Source organism: Gobio gobio (genome assembly GCF_949357685.1).
Source record: "Gobio gobio genome assembly, chromosome: 21".
Taxonomy (NCBI): domain Eukaryota; kingdom Metazoa; phylum Chordata; class Actinopteri; order Cypriniformes; family Gobionidae; genus Gobio; species Gobio gobio.
Window position 1 is genome coordinate 13,006,788 of NC_137117.1, and position 20,024 is coordinate 13,026,811.

Genomic DNA, 20,024 nt, shown 5'->3' on the forward strand with positions numbered 1-20,024 from the left:
CTCTTACATATGCGTGCTGAGTTTGGTGAAAATACCTCGTTCCGTTCACGAGTTATAGCCAATTTAGTAAAAGTGGCTCCTCCCCCTTCCAACGTTTTGGCAGCCCTTAGGGACCGTGAACCCAAATTTCCACTTTTTTTTAATAACCTTTGACAATCCGACTCCAGAGAATCTCGCTGCGCTGGTTTGGTTCCGGTCGGGCCAATAACCTAGGACTAGTTCACAAAAGTAGGTTTTGCAAAAAATCCCAAATAGCCGAAATTTTTCCCACTCTGACAAGCAAATCCGAGGCATGCATTTTGTCCGTCTTGAGCCAAGGATTCCAGCGATATAAGGCACTCGAGGCTACGCCTTACGGTTGAGGAGTTATGAGCCGTTTCGTACTTTTGATCGCCGTTTCGTACTTTTGATCGCTGTAGCGCCCCCGTCAGGCCGATCGGGGCGGGCTTCGGTGACGTCAGTAGTCGTTGTGAGTACTACCAGCCCTGCAAGTTTCAAGTCTCTACGACTTACGGTTTGGTCTGCCCGATCAGTTTTAGCTGGAGAATGATGCATCATGGGAAAATGAACAGTTACAATAGGGTTTCAGCCTGACACCTGACTTTGATTGGATTTTACTACCCCTTACTATCAATATTTTGACATTTGGGCTCGCGATTGTGCCTAACGACCTATGTTTCCGAACTTCTGACGCTGGTTTCGTCTCGATCGGACTAGCGGTTTCGAAGATATCGGCAAAAATGTTTTAAGCGCTAAATTACAACGGTGCACAAACCATACGGCGAAACCTGGCAAGTGTGGTATCGTTGGACTTGGCAACGATTCAGGAGTCCAAGGAGATGAGTCTCGTGAAAATAAGTCAACCACACCCAAAGTTCTGAGCATTTTTTTAAAAAAATCTCCACTAGGTGGCGCTGTTTCGAAACTTGTCAGGCTACTTTGGGGTATCGTGGTGATGACCCATACCGAGTTTCGTAACAATCCGTTCATGCGTTGATAAAATACAGCATTTTAGCACATAATTCAAGATGGCCGACAGCCAAAATGGCCGATATGGTAAAATTGGATATCCGTCGACTCGGCATGACGTCCCGAATCTAACGAGGCCCCTTTTATGATATTTGGACAAACGGTTCAGCAAAGAAAAGCTAAAATAGCCATTTTTTGTATCTCCAGACCAGTAGGTGGCACAGCGCCGAAACGCTGCATGTAGCCTCGAGTCATGCTTATGATGACATGTACCAAGTTTGGTTTGAACACGATAAAGCGTTGCGGAGATATTGCCTTAAGTGTGTTTTTGCAAACGTTATGTAAAATTTGTTCGCGCGTTTATCAAAAACGATTAGACGAATCAACTTGATTTGCAAGATTTTTTGTCAATATTGTCTGAAGATGATCTGGTTAAATTTTCGTGCAAATCGGATGAACCGTCTAGGACGAGTTCGCAAAAGTAGGTCTTCCGGTTAATTGAAAATGGCGGGGAAATATCCAAGATGGAAAATGACGTCACAGGGTGCAATCGAATTGGCACGAGCTCAGAAATTAGAGGAAAAAGGAATTTCGTTTCTAGCCCTTACGGTTCAAAAGTTATTAGCATAAACATGAGTACACATTTGGACAGGTGGTGGCGCTAGAGGGAATGAGATAGAGACACCAAAATTGCCATGGTGACATACCAGACCGTCCTCTATTAGTGTGCCAAATTTCACAACTTTTTACCATACGGTTCTATGGGCTGCCATAGACTCCCATGGCGGAAGAAAAAAAGACGGGAACGGTTTCAATAGGTGCCTTCGCACCTTCGGTGCTTGGCCCCTAAAAATATAGCTGCAAGCAGCAATACCGGGGCCAAGCGCAAAGAAGAAGACAAGACATGCCAAAATGGCTGGCAGTGTCAGATCAACTGGAGCAATGAGCAATTAATCACGTTTTAAGATGATTTTAAGCAAAAGGCTGAAAATGCATTGTAGTCTGAGAGTGTCAGACCAACTGCAACAATTAACAATTATACAGTTTAAGAAGATTAGGCAAAATGGCTGAAATATCATATATTGAGTCACTGATAATGTAAGTTAATGGTTTATCACTTTTGACCAATAGGTGGCACAGATACGAAATTGATGTGGTGTGGTCAGAATAAGGGAACAATGACACATGCAAAGTTTGATGCCAATATGTCAAAGCATTGCAGAGATACAGCCTCAAGAGTAATTTTGGCATAATGGCTCAACTTCGTCGCTGCGGTTTACAAAAACGGTTTCATCTATTGATGCAAAATCCCTAACTTTTTGTTGACACAGTCTGAAGATGATACGATTCGATTTTGGTGGAAATTGGACAAACGGTCTAGGATGAGTTTGAAAAAGTAGGTTTTGATCAAATAAGAACATTGAGGACAGGATGTTTGACCAAATATGGAAAAATTAGTATCTCTGTTCTCGGCATGAGCCAATGACTGTATTATGACCAGTTTCATTAAACTAGGCTAATTTAATCAAAAGTTATTAGCATGTTTGTAAATTTTGTTATAACCTCTGACCACAAGGTGGCACTACCCCAAAACGTTTTGAGTACCTTCAAAGCATGGTGCGGAAGACATGATTTTAGGACAAACAGTTCAAAAGTTATAAGCAAAAATAGCCATTTTTTGTATCTCCGGACCAGTAGGTGGCGCTGCGCCGAAACGCTGCATGTTGCTTCAGGTCATGCTTGTGATGACATATACCAAGATTGGTTTGAATACGATAAAGCGTTGTGGAGATATAGGCTTATGAGTGTTTTTGCAACCGCTACGCAAAATTTGTGTGCGCGTTTATCGAAAACGATTTGACAAATCAACTTGATTTGCAAGATTTTTTGTCAGCATGGTCTGAAGATGATCTGGTTCAATTTTCGTGCAAATCTGACAAACCGTCTAGGACGAGTTCGTAAAAGTAGGTTTTTTGGAAAATTAAAAATGGCGGGGAAATTATCATGACCGAAAATGACATCATAGGTTGCAATTGAATCGGCATGAGCCAATGACTCTATTATGACCAGTTTCAATATACTAGGCTAATTTAATCAAAAGTTATTAGCATTTTTGTCAAGTTTGTTATAACTTTTGACCACAAGGTGGTACTGCCCCAAAACTTGTTGAGTACCTTCAGGGCATGGAGTGGAAGTCACATACCAAGTTTAGTAACAATACACTAATGCATTTGTAAAATATAGCATTTTAGCACATAATTCAAAATGGCCGACAGCCAAAATGGCCGATATGGTAAAATTGAATATCAGACAACTCGGCATGTCGTCCTGAATCTAACGAGACCACTTTTATGATTTTTGGACAAACGGTTCAGAAGTTATAAGCAAAAACAGCCATTTTTTGTATCTCCGGACCAGTAGGTGGCGCTGCGCCGAAACGCTGTATGTTGCCTCAAGTCATGCTTGTGATGACATGTACCAAGTTTGGTTTGAATACGATAAAGCGTTTCGGAGATATAGCCTTAAGTGGGTTTTTGCAACCGCTACGTAAAATTTGTGTGCGCGTTTATCAAAAACGATTTGACGAATCAACTTGATTTGCAAGATTTTTTGTCAGCATGGTCTGAAGATAATCTGGTTCAATTTTTGTACAAATCGGATGAACCGTCTAGGACGAGTTCGCAAAAGTAGGTTTTTCGGTTAATTAAAAATGGCGGGAAAATTATCATGGCGGAAAATGACGTCATAGGGTGCAGTCGAATTGTCTTGAGCCAAGGAATCAGAGGAAAAAAGAATTTTGTTTCTAGTCCTTATGGTTCAAAAGTTATTAACATAAACATGAGTCCAATTTTGGACTGATGGTGGCGCTAGAGGGATTGAATTAGAGACTCCAAATTTGCTATGGAGACACTTCAGACTTTCCTCTATAAGTGTGCCAAATTTCACAACTTTTTACCATACGGTTCTATGGGCTGCCATAGACTTCGTGGCGGAAGAAGAAGAAGAAGAAGAAGAAGATGAAATATAGCTGCAAGCAGCAATACCGGGGCCAAGCGCAAAGAAGAAGACAAGACATGCCAAAATGGCTGGCAGTGTCAGATCAACTGGAGCAATGAGCAATTAATCACGTTTTAAGATGATTTTAAGCAAAAGGCTGAAAATGCATTGTAGTCTGAGAGTGTCAGACCAACTGCAACAATTAACAATTATGCAGTTTAAGAAGATTAGGCAAAATGGCTGAAATATCATATATTGAGTCACTGATAATGTAAGTTAATGGTTTATCACTTTTGACCAATAGGTGGCACAGATACGAAATTGATGTGGTGTGGTCAGAATAAGGGAACAATGACACATGCAAAGTTTGATGCCAATATGTCAAAGCATTGCAGAGATACAGCCTCAAGAGTAATTTTGGCATCATGGCTCAACTTCGTCGCTGCGGTTTACAAAAACGGTTTCATCTATTGATGCAAAATCCCTAACTTTTTGTTGACACAGTCTGAAGATGATACGATTCGATTTTGGTGGAAATTGGACAAACGGTCTAGGATGAGTTTGAAAAAGTAGGTTTTGATCAAATAAGAACATTGAGGACAGGATGTTTGACCAATTATGGAAAAATGAGTATCTCTGTTCTCGACATGAGCCAATGACTGTATTATGACCAGTTTCATTAAACTAGGCTAATTTAATCAAAAGTTATTAGCATGTTTGTAAATTTTGTTATAACCTCTGACCACAAGGTGGCACTGCCCCAAAACGTTTTGAGTACCTTCAAAGCATGGTGCGGAAGACATGATTTTTGGACAAACAGTTCAAAAGTTATAAGCAAAAATAGCCATTTTTTGTATCTCCGGACCAGTAGGTGGCGCTGCACCGAAACGCTGCATGTTGCTTCAGGTCATGCTTGTGATGACATATACCAAGATTGGTTTGAATACGATAAAGTGTTGTGGAGATATAGGCTTATGAGTGTTTTTGCAACCGCTACGCAAAATTTGTGTGCGCGTTTATCAAAAACGATTTGACAAATCAACTTGATTTGCAAGATTTTTTGTCAGCATGGTCTGAAGATGATCTGGTTCAATTTTCGTGCAAATCGGACAAACCGTCTAGGACGAGTTCGTAAAAGTAGGTTTTTTGGAAAATTAAAAATGGCGGGGAAATTATCATGACCGAAAATGACATCATAGGTTGCAATTGAATCGGCATGAGCCAATGACTCTATTATGACCAGTTTCAATATACTAGGCTAATTTAATCAAAAGTTATTAGCATTTTTGTCAAGTTTGTTATATCTTTTGACCACAAGGTGGCACTGCCCTAAAACTTTTTGAGTACCTTCAGGGCATAGCAATGAAGTCACATACCAAGTTTCGTAACAATATACTAATGCATTTGTAAAATATAGCATTTTTTGACAAAATTCAAAATGGCCGACAGCCAAAATGGCCGATATGGTAAAATTGAATATCAGACGACTCGGCATGCCGTCCTGAATGTAACGAGACCACTTTTATGATTTTTGAACAAACAGTTCAGAAGTTATAAGCAAAAATAGCAATTTTTCGTATCTCCGGACCAGTAGGTGGCGCTGCGCCGAAACGCTGTATGTTGCCTCAAGTCATGCTTGTGATGACATGTACCAAGTTTGGTTTGAATACGATAAAGCGTTGCGGAGATATTGCCTTAAGAGTGTTTTTGCAACCGCTACGTAAAATTTGTTTGTGCGTTTATCGCAAATGATTTGACGAATCAACTTGATTTGCAAGATTTTTTGTCAGCATGGTCTGAAGATGATCTGGTTCAATTTTCGTGCAAATCGGATGAACCGTCTAGGACGAGTTCGTAAAAGTAGATTTTTCGGAAAATTCAAAATGGCGGGAAAATTTTTATGACGGAAAATGACGTCATAGGGTGCAATCGAATCGTCTTGAGCCAAGGAATCAGAAGAAAAAAGAATGTTGTTTCTAGCCCTTATGGTTCAAAAGTTATTAGCATAAACATGAGTCAAATTTTGGACTGATGGTGGCGCTAGAGGGATTGAGTTTGAGACTCCAAATTTGCTACGGTGACATTTCAGACTGTCCTCTATTAGTGTGCCAAATTTCACAACTTTTTACCATACGGTTCTATGGGCTGCCATAGACTTCGTGGCGGAAGAAGAAGAAGAAGAAGAAGAAGAAGAAGAAGATGAATAATAATAATAAGAACGGGAACGGTTTCAATAGGTGCCTTCGCACCTTCGGTGCTTGGCCCCTAAATATAGCTGCAAGCAGCAATACCGGGGCCAAGCGCAAAGAAGAAGACAAGACATGCCAAAATGGCTGGCAGTGTCAGATCAACTGGAGCAATGAGCAATTAATCACATTTTAAGATGATTTTAGGCAAAAGGCTGAAAAACGCATTGTAGTCTGAGAGTGTCAGACCAACTGCAACAATTAACAATTATACAGTTTAAGAAGATTAGGCAAAATGGCTGAAATATCATATATTGAGTCACTGATAATGTAAGTTAATGGTTTATCACTTTTGACCAATAGGTGGCACAGACACGAAATTGATGTGGTGTGGTCAGAATAAGGGAACAATGACACATGCAAAGTTTGATGCCAATATGTCAAAGCATTGCAGAGATACAGCCTCAAGAGTAATTTTGGCATAATGGCTCAACTTCGTCGCTGCGGTTTACAAAAACAGTTTCATCTATTGATGCAAAATCCCTAACTTTTTTTTGACACAGTCTGAAGATGATACGATTCGATTTTGGTGGAAATTGGACAAACGGTCTAGGATGAGTTTGAAAAAGTAGGTTTTGATCAAATAAGAACATTGAGGACAGGATGTTTGACCAAATATGGAAAAATTTGTATCTCTGTTCTCGGCATGAGCCAATGACTGTATTATGACCAGTTTCATTAAACTAGGCTAATTTAATCAAAAGTTATTAGCATGTTTGTAAATTTTGTTATAACCTCTGACCACAAGGTGGCACTGCCCCAAAACGTTTTGAGTACCTTCAAAGCATGGTGCGGAAGACATGATTTTTGGACAAACAGTTCAAAAGTTATAAGCAAAAATAGCCATTTTTTGTATCTCCGGACCAGTAGGTGGCGCTGCGCCGAAACGCTGCATGTTGCTTCAGGTCATGCTTGTGATGACATATACCAAGATTGGTTTGAATACGATAAAGCGTTGAGGAGATATAGGCTTATGAGTGTTTTTGCAACCGCTACGCAAAATTTGTGTGCGCGTTTATCGAAAACGATTTGACAAATCAACTTGATTTGCAAGATTTTTTGTCAGCATGGTCTGAAGATGATCTGGTTCAATTTTCGTGCAAATCGGACAAACCGTCTAGGACGAGTTCGTAAAAGTAGGTTTTTTGGAAAATTAAAAATGGCGGGGAAATTATCATGACCGAAAATGACATCATAGGTTGCAATTGAATCGGCATGAGCCAATGACTCTATTATGACCAGTTTCAATATACTAGGCTAATTTAATCAAAAGTTATTAGCATTTTTGTCAAGTTTGTTATATCTTTTGACCACAAGGTGGCACTGCCCTAAAACTTTTTGAGTACCTTCAGGGCATAGCAAGGAAGTCACATACCGAGTTTAGTAACAATATACTAATGCATTTGTAAAATATAGCATTTTTTGACAAAATTCAAAATGGCCGACAGCCAAAATGGCCGATATGGTAAAATTGAATATCAGACGACTCGGCATGCCGTCCTGAATGTAACGAGACAACTTTTATGATTTTTGGACAAACAGTTCAGAAGTTATAAGCAAAAATAGCAATTTTTCGTATCTCCGGACCAGTAGGTGGCGCTGCGCCGAAACGCTGTATGTTGCCTCAAGTCATGCTTGTGATGACATGTACCAAGTTTGGTTTAAATACGATAAAGCGTTGCGGAGATATTGCCTTAAGAGTGTTTTTGCAACCGCTACGTAAAATTTGTTTGCGCGTTTATCGCAAATGATTTGACGAATCAACTTGATTTGCAAGATTTTTTGTCAGCATGGTCTGAAGATGATCTGGATCAATTTTCGTGCAAATCGGATGAACCGTCTAGGACGAGTTTGTAAAAGTAGGTTTTTCGGAAAATTAAAAATGGCGGGAAAATTTTTATGACGGAAAATGACGTCATAGGGTAGCCCTTATGGTTCAAAAGTTATTAGCATAAACATGAGTCAAATTTTGAACTGATGGTGGCGCTAGAGGGATTGAGTTTGAGACTCCAAATTTGCTACAGTGACATTTCAGACTGTCCTCTATTAGTGTGCCAAATTTCACAACTTTTTACCATACGGTTCTATGGGCTGCCATAGACTTCGTGGCGGAAGAAGAAGAAGAAGATGAAATATAGCTGCAAGCAGCAATACCGGGGCCAAGCGCAAAGAAGAAGACAAGACATGCCAAAATGGCTGGCAGTGTCAGATCAACTGCAGCAATGAGCAATTAATCACGTTTTAAGATGATTTTAGGCAATAGGCTGAAAAATGCATTGTAGTTTGAGTGTGTCAAACCAACTGCAACAATGAACAATTATACAGTTTAAGAAGATTAGGCAAAATGGCTGAAATATCATATATAGAGTCACTAATAATATAATTTAATGGTTTATCACTTTTGACCAATAGGTGGCACAGTTACGAAATTGATGTGGTGTGGTCAGAATAAGGGAACAATGACACATGCAAAGTTTGATGCCAATATGTCAAAGCATTGCAGAGATACAACGTCAAGAGTCATTTTGGCATCATGCCTCAAATTCGTCGCATATACAAAAACGGTTTTGCCTATAAACGCAAAATCCATAATATTTTCTTGGCACAGCCTGAAGATGATACGATTACATTTTGGTGAAAATCGGACAAACGGCCTAGGAGAGTTTGAAGAAGTAGTTTTTTAACAAATAGCAAGATGGAGGACAGGAAGTTTGACCAAGTATGGCAAAATTTATATTTATGTTCTCAGCAGTAGCCAAGGAATGTATTATGACCAGTTTCATTATTATAGACAAATTTATTCAAAAGTTATTAGCCTTTTTGTATATCTTGTTATACATTTTGACCACAAGGTGGCGCTGCCCTGAAACCTTTTGAGTACCTTCAGGGCATGGTGCAGAACTCGAATACATAACGAGTTTCGTAATTATACTCCAAAGCGTTATTTAAACAAAGGCCTAGAATTAATTTTTTTCATAATCCTGTATTTCATGTTTTTTCTATTATTGTGCCACCAAGAGATATGATACCACCATTTTTTATGTGTCCTCGGAGTGAGCCCATACATATGTGTGTCGATTTTGGTGAAAATATCTCATTTTGTTTTTGAGTTATAGACATTTATATGAAAAAACACATAAAAAATTACTGACACCTGACTTTGATTGGATTTTACTTCCCCTTAATGTCAATATTTTGACATTTGGGTATTAACACTTGGCTATCGACCTATGTTTCAGAACTTCTGATGCTGGTTTCGTCTTGGTCAGACTAGCATTCGAAGATATCCGCTAATGTTTTTTTAGCGCTAAGTTACCATGCTGCGAAATCTGGCAAGTCTGGTATCGTTGGACTTGGCAAGGATTCAGGAGACAAAAAAAAGTTACTCCTATGAAAACAAGTCAACCACACCCAAAGTTATAAGCATTTGGGAGGGGCAATCTCCACTAGGTGGTGCTGTTTCTAAACCTCTCAGGCTACCTCAGGGCATCGTGGTCATGACCCATACTGAGTTTTGTCAACCCTATGTCAACCTAAAATGTATTACTGAGACCACAAAATATGGCGGAAAATGAATACTTAAACAATAATACTTAAACAATAGGCTTAAACAATAATATTTTATACAGACTAAACATGCTCACACACACAAACACACATTTTGTTGTAGATACAGATATGTGAAATATATGGTGGGAACAAAATGTTTACTGCAAGTTTTTTTCAGGTTTCACATTACTCATCATGTGGCACAATTGTCAATACCAATACTTCAATAGAAAGGAAGTGATGCATTTTACAAAATGTGATTGTAAATGTTATAATAGTGATTTTATAATGTCTAAATATTAATTACAGATCAATATTAGGGAGTAGTATGAGCACAAATTGATGGCAATAACTTAGTAGAAGCTGTATCGTTAGATTTTAGCTCAGCATTTTATGTAATGGATCATAAATTATTGCTGGATAAATTGATTGTTTAATATGTGACAATGACTACGTTTACATGGACAACAATACTCTGATATTAATCTGATTAAGACCATACTCTGATTAAGAATCTACCATGTAAACAGTGATTTCTAATTACCTTAATCTGGTTAAAGCCATACTTGAATTAAAGGTCCCATGGCATGGCATTTTTCTATTATTTTATAGTGTTTCCTGAGGTGTACTTATATTGTTAGTATGATTTTTACATCATAAAATGTCATAATTTAGAAATAAAAGGCATTTTTTCTATACTGCTGTTTGCCCTGTGGCTGAATGCCCTGCTTCAAGAGGCGTGTCTGCTGTGAGACTTCAGTAAAAACGGCCACTGTTGTGATTGGCTGACATCTTTGCGGAGGGAGGGGGCGTGGTTTAACGAGGCACGAGCAGGCACGAGTCTGCCAGAGACGGATGGACCTGTGTTCACTTCTCATCAGTTCTCTCAGCATGTCTCAGTTCAGGGTGAACTGTTGTAGGTACTAGCATATACTTCAGGTTATTCGTTTATTTCTAGTCGGAGGGATTGTCACTCATGTGGATCAGCGCTGACTCGAGACGCGAACCGTTTAGAACGATTCAGTCCGATTTGGTGAACTGGTTCGGTTCACTAAAAAGAACCGATTCAAAAGAATGATTCGTTTGCGAACCGGACATCACGGAGACGGAGCGATTGCTAACAAAGTTATTTATAGTAACTACTGAGTTATGAGAGCGCTGTCTGTCAGCGCGAGTTTATTGTGTTTGTATCTGAGAGTTCTGAATAAACAGTCCCAGTCACGCCGAGTCCGTCTTCATCATTATTCTACCAACTTTGTAACACATGCAATGTACCATTACAGCGAGATGAACGAGTTAGTAAGTGTTGAGTATAGCATTATTTCTAGATATGTTCCAATCATATGAAAAGCGTCAGTGACGCGCATTGAGTAACGTTACAGAGCGCAAACAAAGACACAGCAGCAGTAATCGAATGTAATCCAGTTTATTGTGGGGAAAGCTGGCTAGCCCGGATATGCTCACGCTTACCCCCCTTCTGCTTAATCTCACGCCGCATTTGGTGCCTCCGCTGTGGGCCAGATGCAGTACTGGGGGTCGGGGATGTTGAAGGCCGAGCTTCGGCGTGTGTGAGGTTTATCTCTACAGATGTGACTCTGCTGGTGTTGAGCAGAAAAGACTGTATGCACATTTAAGAACAGATAGACGCGACGAGGACGAACAAAAACACTGACTCACAAGATAGAAAACACCTTTCTGTCGGGAGAGAAGCCGCAGTGTGTGCACGAATAATAAATAATTAGCTACACATAAAAAATTAATGATCACAGATCAGAAGGAACTGAAGAAAGACTTCTGTTTTCATTTGTACATCCAAACACTGAGAAACTGCCAGCGTTCACTCGTTCACAAGTAATGATCTCTCGAGCACTTGCAAGGGCGTGCCAGATTCTCTGGGCGGAGGAAAGGGAGGTTACCGTTCCTGCTTGGACGTCAAACCAGGAGACTTCAGGATTGGCTTGTCTGGCCTGTCATTTTCTCAAAGGCAGAGAAAGACAGCCAGAACTCGGTTAAACACCGATCAACATTTCTATACACTTGGGGACAATATTCAGGCTAGGGGAACTCATATTAATGTTGAAATACCTCATAAAATGAAAATTTCATGCCATGGGACCTTTAAACAAAAATCGAATTAAGACATGTGGAGTATGCCTATTTTAGTCGCATTATCGAAGTGCATTGTAGACATGTATACACCTTAATCTAACTATTAACGTCGTCGTGTAGGAGTTTTCGCCGCATTTTGTGACAGGACACACACACACACACACACCAGGCAAGTGCAGAGCGGAGGAGGGCTTTGGAACGCGAGCCCCTGTCCTTTTTAAAAATGTATCAAAAGTGCCCCTCTCAACAATCATCAATAATATTGTGACAAATAAAACAGAATTTGAATTATAATTAATATAACAGCGCGTACAAAACAGTAACAAGGCACTCAAATGTCCCGTTTATCTTTTACGTATCTGTCAGTTTGAAATGTCGATGCCATGACGTGTTGCTATGGTTGGTGCGTGTCTTGCTTGACTGCTCATTCTGACACTGCCTCCTCTATATTTTTTTCTTTGTGTTGTAATATGTAAAAGTACATTGTAAAAGTAAAATACAATAAGTTTGTATCTGTAATCTCAGATTCATAATTGTCTGCTTACAACAGCGGTCGAGAACCTCTAGGCTCGCGAGCCATATGGCCATTCAGTGAACGCCTGTTGCTCGACGGCAGAAAAAAACAATCCAAACAATCACGATTTTGAAACCTCAATTTTCATCATTAATCAAAGCTATTAATCGAAATGTAGGCTGTCAAGAAAGAGGCAAGATGGGCAGTGTCTCTTAAAAAAAAACTGAAAGACACAACATATAATATTACAAAAATAAAACAACGTAGCCTATATATATATATATATATATATATATATATATATATATATATATATATATATATATATATATATTACATTAAAAAGTATAAAAATCACTCATTTTTATAAAGGAACACTGTCCGACAGCGACACCCGCAGGTAGCCTAAAGTTACAGTGGTTTGCCTGAGCCTAATGATTTTAACAGACCCATGAAAGTCGCACTATGATTGGCCGTCGGGTGGCATGGAGACGTAATGACGTGCCATTAATCGAGCTATGTTCTATATGTAAAACGGGAACATGAACGGAATATTCTAAAATCAACTCATGTAAACACCTTAATCAGATTATTGTCTTATTCAGATTAAGGGCAATAATTAGATTACTGCTGTCCATGTAAACATAGTCACTGTTTATGTTATTATGGAAGTTATTCAGATTTTAAAGAGCAATGTGGTGTTCCTCAAGGAAGTTGTTTAGAACTATTATTATCATCATCATTATTTTATCAATGATCTTCCTCCTGTTTTAAACTGTGCACAGACAGTCATGTATTTTGTTTTGAAAACCACTGCACAACAATGGACTATAATATCTGGAGGAATGAAAATATGGAATGATTTACTATCAGATATTATAAAATGAGTTTTACAAGGAAGGAACATTTAATGGAATTTGTTAATGGGATTTGTATGTTTAATTTTATTGTTGTTGATTTAATTAGGGCCCGAGCACCGATGGTTGTCTACATGCCAATATTTAGTCAGTTATAGTGCCACCTGTGGGCAACAGTAAACTGTGATTAACTCCTCATTAAGATTGAACCAGAATCATATTTGGTCAGTGTAATCTTAAGCCTTAGTGATGTAAAATTTCAAAGATCTTGAGTTTCGTTGAACTGAGTTTTGAGTTTGAGTTTCGTCTGTGGCATCCTGACAAAGTCTGATGTTTCTGCAAAATTTTAGTTAGTCATAGTGCCACCAGCTGGTCAAGTCAAGTCACCTTTATTTAAATAGCGCTTTCAACAAGTCCAATTGTTTCAAAGTAGCTTCACAGTGTTAACTATCTAACTATCTAACTATCCAGCTAATTTCAATTTTCATATAGTGTCAATGCGGGCAGAACGGTAATATATTTGAAATTTAGGTGTCCCCAACTGAGCAAGCCAAAGGCAACGGTGGCAAGGAACCAAAATTCCTTTCAAGGCCAGAATGGAGAAAAAGAAACCTTGGGAGAAACCAGTTTGGGTGCCAGTTGTCCTCTGGCCGACGAACAAACAGTGTATGATTATAATTCTGGCAACATTACAGTTCAGAAGTCATATTAGATAAATAGATATTCGTAAGATTATTCGATAGATTGGAGTCGTCGTGCTGGAGACGGGTTTAATGAGGGTGTCGTTTAGATGCAGCATTTACAGGGCAGAGTTTAGTTGACACGCTCTCTTCAGACATATCAGGGATGCATTGGTCATGTCCAGGTGCAGGTCCAGCATCTGATCTGAATAAAGCCCGGTAGCAGGAAGTGTGGCAAATACAAACGATTGATGTAGTCCTCCTATTTTTATATACTTAAATGCATATTGGCCACCGTGCTCTGTGTTCCTAAAGCCCCAAGGTGGTGGTGGCACAGGTGCGAGATCCCTTTCATTGCTCTTGCAGCTTTAATGTAGTTTTGTATTTTTTACTTTTTGGGACCTCATGAAGAGTCGTCACTGCCTAGGTACTGGCTAATGGGGATCCAAGTAAACAAATAAACTTAGATCATAGATGGGAAAGAGCATTCACAGCAAAACAGGCAATTTAACTAAGGAAAAATATGTTTTTTTGACAGTTATAACACATCTCTGCTTTTTTTTAGGTGTCCTCAAAGTGCCCAAAAATATATGTGTAAAATTTGTTGTAAATATCTCATTTTATTTTAAAGTTATAGCCACTTATATTTAGAGAGAATTGGCTGCATTGATTGGATTTTTTTTTTTGCCACTTCCTTCCAAAATGTTGGCTTTTGGTCATTATTGTTTAGCTATTGACCTATGTTATGTGTCTTGAAGACATTCGCAAAGGTTTTTTAGGTGCTAAAATACACCTTTTCACATACCATAAGGTGAAACCTGGCATGTTTGGTATCACTGGAATTAAGCAATGATTCAGGAGTCTAAGGAGGTGAATGCTCATTCAGGGCATTGTGCCAATGATGTATACAGAGTTTTTTGAGATATGCAAGTGTCCTCATAGACTATCATGGCAACCTGGATGAAGACAATGAATGCCCATTGTCATCTGACTAATGTTTGGGTGCCTATATTGCCATTTTCACGTGTTTTTCCCCTGTAATAGCGCCAACAAGTGGTTAATAGTTGCGATTTTTTTCATGTGATCCCAGACTGAGCTCAAATACATGTGACCTGAATTTGGTGAAAATATCTCATTCCGTTCACAAGTTATAGCCATTTTAGTAAAAGAGGTCCCGGTTACATCAAACATTTTGGCTCCCCTTAGCGACCATGAATCAAAATGTGTTTTTTTTTTTATAATTATTGATAATCATTCTCCAGAGAACATTTCTGCAGTGATTTGGTTCTGATCAGGCAAAGAACCTGGGAGTAATTTGCAAAAGTATGTTTTACAAAAAACCTAAAATATCTCGAAATTGGCGCCTGAAGGGCGAGCAAATCCGAGGCATGCATTTTGTCCGCCTTGAGCCAAGGATTCCAGCGATATAAGGCACTCGAGGCTACGCCTTACGTTTGATGAGTTATGAGCCGTTTCGTACTTTTGATCGCCGTTTCGTACTTTTGATCGCTGTAGCACCCCCGTCAGGCCGATCGGGGCGTGCTTCGGTGACGTCAGTAGTCGTTGTGAGTACTACCATCCCTGCAAGTTTCAAGTCTCTACGACTTACGGTTTGGTCTGCCCGATCAGTTTTAGCTGGAGAATGATGCATCATGGGAAAATGAACAGTTACAATAGGGTTTCAGCCTGACACCTGACTTTGATTGGATTTTACTACCCCTTACTATCAATATTTTGACATTTGGGCTCGCGATTGTGCCTAACGACCTATGTTTCCGAACTTCTGACGCTGGTTTTGTCTCGATCGGACTAGCGGTTTCGAAGATATCGGCAAAAAAGTTTTAAGCGCTAAATTACAACGGTGCACAAACCATACGACGAAACCTGGCAAGTGTGGTATTGTTGGACTCGGCAACGATTCAGGAGTCCAAGGAGATGAGTCTCGTGAAAATAAGTCAACCACACCCAAAGTTCTGAGCCTTTTTTAAAAAAAATCTCCACTAGGCGGCGCTGTTTCGAAACTTGTCAGGCTACTTTGGGGTATCGTGGTGATGACCCATACCGAGTTTTGCAACAATCCGTTCATGCGTTGATAAAATACAGCATTTTAGCACATAATTCAAGATGGCCGACAGCCAAAATGGCCGATATGGTAAAATTGGATATCCTTCGACTCGGCATGACGTCCCAAATCTAACGAGGCCCCTTTTATGATATTTGGACAAACGGTTCAGCAAAGAAAAGCTAAAATAGCCATTTTTCGTATCTCCAGACCAGTAGGTGGCACAGCGCCGAAACGCTGCATGTAGCCTCAAGTCATGCTTATGATGACATGTACCAAGTTTGGTTTGAACACGATAAAGCGTTGCGGAGATATTGCCTTAAGTGTGTTTTTGCAAACGTTATGTAAAATTTGTTCGCGTGTTTATCGAAAACGAATAGACGAATCAACTTGATTTGCAAGATTTTTTGTCAATATTGTCTGAAGATGATCTGGTTAAATTTTCGTGCAAATCGGATGAACCGTCTAGGACGAGTTCGCAAAAGTAGGTTTTTCGGTTAATTGAAAATGGCGGGGAAATATCCAAGACGGAAAATGACGTCATAGGGTGCAATCGAATTGGCACGAGCTCAGAAATTAGAGGAAAAAAGAATTTCGTTTCTAGCCCTTACGGTTCAAAAGTTATTAGCATAAACATGAGTACACATTTGGACAGGTGGTGGCGCTAGAGGGATTGAGATAGAGACACCAAAATTTCCATGGTGACATACCAGACCATCCTCTATTAGTGTGCCAAATTTCACAACTTTTTACCATACGGTTCTATGGGCTGCCATAGACTCCCATGGCGGAAGAAAAAAAGACGGGAACGGTTTCAATAGGTGCCTTCACACCTTTGGTGCTTGGCCCCTAATAATAATAATAAGAACGGGAACGGTTTCAATAGGTGCCTTCGCACCTTCGGTGCTTGGCCCCTAATAATAATAATAAGAACGGGAACGGTTTCAATAGGTGCCTTCGCACCTTCGGTGCTTGGCCCCTAATAATAAGAACGGGAACGGTTTCAATAGGTGCCTTCGCACCTTCGGTGCTTGGCCCCTAATAATAATAATAAGAACGGGAACGGTTTCAATAGGTGCCTTCGCACCTTCGGTGCTTGGCCCCTAAAAAATCTAGTCATTTTTGCTCATGGTTTAACTGAATCAAAGGTCAGAAGCAAGACATTGGTTAATAAAGGTAGACTAAATGCATCAAAATATTTGTTTTATTTAACATTTAACTATTGGAGGTTTGCATCATACTCTGATTTTGCATTTGAATGCTTTTATTCATTTCGAGGAGTACTGAATCTTTATTGTGCAAGTGAGATGAATAAATGCTCACATTTAGTCTAACTACAATAACCCTCATGTTCACACCTAACGCCTCTGCACTTACTCTCGATTTTTCTCAACATGGGGACAGGAGAGCGGTCAGTCAAATAAATGTGAAAATGTAACTCAGATATTTTGTTGTAAATTTGAAAAAGTAATGCGTTACTTTACTAGTTACTTGAAAAAGTAATCCGATTACGTAACTCAACTTGTAATGCGTTACCCCCAACACTGGTTACAACACATTTATATTTCCATATAAATGCTTCAAATAAAAAAAAAAAATGAAAAAATGCATCACAGTTTCCACAAAAATATTTCTTAAGCATCAAATCATCATATCAATGATTTCTGAAGGATCATGTGACACTGGAGTAATTATGCAGAAAATTCAGCTTTGATCACAGGAATAAATTACATTTTAAAATATATGAAAATAGAAAACCGTTTTGAATTGTAATATTTCACAATATTGATCTGTTTTTACTGTATTTTTGATCAAATAAATGCAGCCTTGTTGAGCAGAAGAGAAATATTTTAAAATATTCCCAACCACAAACTTTTGAACGGTACATATTTTATGATTACTTTAAAAAGTGTAAAATATATTTTTATCACGATATCTTGATACATTTCTGAAGGTTAACACCATGTCCTAACCAGGCATTACGCGCAAAAGTGACAAGCAATCCCTTCCAAATTCCCACTTCATTTAACTGTACATTAAACATCAATTTTCTTCAGATTGACTGCGATTTTCTCATGTGATACAGTAGTTTAGTGATTAAGGTGGACAAACAAATTGCTTGTCACTATATACACTGCTATAATTGTTACACACTAAAGGTGCATTCACACTGAAACTCTATTGATAGTGCATAAAGTTTTGCGTAAAGTAAAATAACAATGATTAGGCTTTGCTGCTTCAAATTGCTTTCAGTGTGAATGCATCTTCAGGGATTTTATTGCACATTCATATAGTACAAGTATGAGCACAGGTCAGTAGTCAGGGAGGAAGGGTCGACTCACGTTTCCTCAAGGCTACGGACGGGGTTTCACGGGGAAAGGAAGGGGCGGGAACACGGCTTATGCCGTCCTCTAATGAGCACCTTTGATCATCCATGCGGCTGCCTTGGAAGCGGCTTAGAAGGTCAAAAAAGCCGTCGTCACCCAGAGTGTCTGGAGTGTCCTGTGGAAAAGCCCCATTCAAGGAAGTTATAATTAAAACAATAAATAGTACATCATTTAAAAACCGCAAAACCCAAAAAGCCAACAACATTTAAAAAAAAAAGATTATAAATTTGCATGCACCTTTTTTAAATCTAAATGATAAAATTGATTGGATAATACAGTATTCCAGCCTCTCTTTCCAAGCTCTTACCAATATGTTTTTTAGACACTGCTAATTAAAGTCACCATGACCTCAATAACTGACTAATATGTGTATTGGTAATGGAATATTGCAGTATGTATTATAAATTTAGATTTATTCATGCATTATTCGTTTTAAATTCATGTGCCCTTCATGTGCCAATCAAAACAATTTTCCCTCCCTCTTGCAGCGACATCTCTTTTCTTCTCTGATGACGTGTTTACTGGCAAGATGGCAGGGCAACCTGTCACTCACATGAGATCCACCAATAGCAAACCATCCAATCTATTTCACTCAGATATATACACCGATCAGGCATAACCTTTCTAATATTGTGTTGGTCCCGCTTTTGCTGCCAAAACAACCCTGACCCATCGAGGCATGGACTCCACTAGACCCCTGAAGGTGTGCTGTGGTATCTGACACCAACATTTTAGCTGCACATCCTTCAATTCCTGTAATTTGCGAGGTGGGTCCTCAATGGATCGGACTTGTTTGTTCAGCACATCGCACAGATGCTCGATTGGATTGAGATCTGGGGAATTTGGAGGCCAAGTCAACACCTCAAACTCGTTGTTGTGCCCCTCAAACCATTCCTGAACCATTTTTGCTTTTGTGTCCGGGCGCATTATCTGCTGAAAGAGCCACAGCCACCAGGGAATACCGTTTCCATGAAAGGGTGTACATGGTCTGCAACAATGCTTAGGTGGTACGTGTCAAAGTAACATCCACATGGATGGCAGGACCCAAGGTTTCCCAGCAGAACATTGCCCAAAGCATCACACTGCCTCCGCCGGCTTGCCTTCTTCCCATAGTAAATCCTGGTGCACACGCACCCGGCCATCCACGTGACACAAAAGAAAACATGATTCATCAGACCACCTTCTTCCATTGCTCCATGGTCCAGTTCTGATGCTCACATGCCCACTGTTGGTACTTTCAGAGGTGGACAGGGGTCAGCATGGGCACCCTGACTGGTCTGCGGCTATGCCGCCCCCTACTCAACAAACTGTGATGCTCTGTGTATTCTGACACCTTTCTATCAGAACCAGCATTAACTTCTTGAGCAATTTGAGCTACAGTAGCTCGTCTGTTTGATCAGACCACACCGGTCAGCCTTCGCTCCCCACGTGCATCAATGAGCCTTGGCCGCCCATGACCCTGTCGCCGGTTCTCCACTGTTCCTTCCTTGGAGCACTTTTGATAGAGACTGACCACTGCAGACCGGGAACGCCCCACAAGAGCTGCAGTTTTGGAGATGCTCTGACCCAGTCGTCTAGCCATCACAATCTGGCCCTTGTCAAACTCGCTCAAATCCTTAGGACAAAATGTTCACTTGCTGCCTAATATATCCCA